Source organism: Mastomys coucha, unplaced genomic scaffold, assembly GCF_008632895.1.
Source record: "Mastomys coucha isolate ucsf_1 unplaced genomic scaffold, UCSF_Mcou_1 pScaffold23, whole genome shotgun sequence".
Classification (NCBI taxonomy): Eukaryota; Metazoa; Chordata; class Mammalia; order Rodentia; family Muridae; genus Mastomys; species Mastomys coucha.
This window is the reverse complement of record NW_022196906.1, coordinates 9362059-9363957: the sequence shown is the minus strand read 5'-3', so window position 1 is coordinate 9363957 and position 1899 is coordinate 9362059.

Sequence of the window (1899 nt, the reverse complement as noted above, 5' to 3'; positions counted from 1 at the left end):
CCATAGATGGAGAAAATAAGATATTCCATGACAAAACCAAATTTACACAATACCTTTCCACAAATCCATCCCTACAAAGGATAATAGATGGAAAACATAAGGAGCAAAACTACAACCTAGAAGAAGCAAGAAAGTAATCTTTCAACAAACCCACACAAACCTAATTCCACCTCTACAACAAAAACAACAGAAAGTAACAATCACTTTTTCTTAATATCTTAATATGAAATTAATATTACTAACATATCCTAATCAATTGAAATCCAAAAATATGAGGAATTAGAAATTTGTTGACTGTCATCCAGTGGTCTCTCTAACTTGGTAATTGGAGAAATAGGTCCAATATTGTACAATCCATATACACTTTCTGCTTGTATGTAAGTGACAGTGTCTTGCTGAGTACCACATAATGGTCTTAAAGTCATGCTTCTTCTATCTCAGCCTCTCTATTAGTAGTATTGTTTATTTCATGTTTTTACACTCTACTATGGTTTTCAGAACAGCTTACATATTTCAAAAGTATTTATACAGCCAAGAGAAACATAGACAATTAACTTAGGAGGTGGCTTGTAAGAGAACAACAAAGAGTGAGACTGAATGTTTTGCTTGACGTTTGTAACTCTTGAATCAAGTTTGAAGAAGAAGACTTTATAAGTTACTCTTTCTCTGAGATGAATGCTTTTTCAAATTATCACAGCCAATGAACCCTCACCTATTGTCTGTGCCACCCTCCAAGCAGAGCCATTGTTCATTGTAACAGTTGGTGAATGATTTTATGGATAGATCATCTTAATACACACACCAATTTCTAAAATTAATGTAACCTGTTCTCTGTGGGCTGAGAATAAAGACAGTCACTCAGGTCAAATACTTTGACCATAACAGGAAGTCTGTATACAAAAATGGTGCCTACAATTCATTCCTTGGTGCAGCAGAACTGTCAACTCTCAGCTTAGCTATGATGGAGGTAAAATCCTTTGGTGATATGAGGGTCATTGAAATACAGCCTTATTACAATGAACTCCAATGTCTAAAAAATTGTTCTTATTTTGGACTTGTACCACAGTAAGAGCCAAGATTTTAAACTCTGCTAAATAACAAAACAAACAAACAAAAAGATTTTATATATTTATGTTCATTTAAAAGAATCCTAGAAGCTGGGCGGTGGTGGCGCACGCCTATAATCCAAGCACTTGGGAGTGTGAGGCAGGCAGATTTCTGAGTTTGAGGCCAGCCTGATCTACAGAGTGAGTTCCAGGACAGCCAGGGCTACACAGACAAACCCTGTCTCAGAAAAAAAAAAACTAAAACAAAAAAAAATATGAGTATTGATGTATTATTTTAAAATATACAGTTAATATATTTGGAGTTATTTAAAATTTATATTGAGAAAAACATATATATTTTCAGTATTGCTGTAGATAAGCATCTACATAAGACTTGATTGTTGATTGTTGTTTCATATCAAACAACTTTTATAATACTCATTTTTATTGTTATAATATTTTATAAATTTTAAGGAATATGACCAAAAAAGGTATTGTAGGTATTGAAGGGGGGTCTCTGGGAGGAGTTGGGGTACAAAAGGGAAACAAGAATGTGACTTAATTCTATTTACTTAAAATGATTTTAAATGTTACCAAATTCAGATACATTGAAATCATGTATCTTTTCTCATCATAATGCAATAAAACTTAAATCAACAAAAAAAGTAAAATAAAATAAAGTGAACTCAGAGCTATGAAACCATCTGAAACTCTCCTGCTGTGCTTGAATTCATTGCCTCCCTCAGTGTCAGCCTTGTGATGTTTGCACTCTACATGGTGGTCCTAACTGGGAGCTTTTGAGAGTGGGGCCTAGTTTGAAGGTGTTGGTCATTGACCGTAGATCCCTGAGAGA